A 544-nucleotide genomic window follows, 5' to 3' on the forward strand; every position below is an offset into this window, starting at 1 on the left:
ATATATATATATATATATATATATATATATATATATATATATATATATATGTATATGTATATATATATATTATATATGTTATATAAATATATAACTAGGATATATATATAATAGAGAGAGAGACAAGCAAGAACCCTAAACCCTAGAAAGCCTAAAACCCTAAACCCTAAACCCTAAACCCTCGGAATATGGGGTGTATAGACAGCTCAGCTCATCGGGGGCCCTATAAGAGACAGTATATATTTATAAATTAATAAATAAATAAATAAATAAATAAATAAATAAAAACCCTAAAAGAGACAAAAAACTGAGGTGTATATACACCTCACTAGTGCTGCTGCAGCCTATTCTGCTGCATTAAACGCCAAAGACAATCGAACCCTTGGTGTGCATCTGCTGCTCCCCCAGCAGCAGCAGCAGCAGCAGGACTTAGCGGCTCCTTAGCAGCAAATGCTGAAACAGGGGGGCCCCCCGTTTCTAGGGCCCCCTGCTGCAACAATATATTCGTATAGTCTTCATCTGCTGCTGCTGCTGCTGCTGCTGC

The sequence above is a fragment of the Eimeria mitis genome, genomic scaffold (assembly GCF_000499745.2).
Source record: "Eimeria mitis Houghton genomic scaffold, Emh_scaff5727, whole genome shotgun sequence".
NCBI classification, from domain to species: Eukaryota; Apicomplexa; class Conoidasida; order Eucoccidiorida; family Eimeriidae; genus Eimeria; species Eimeria mitis.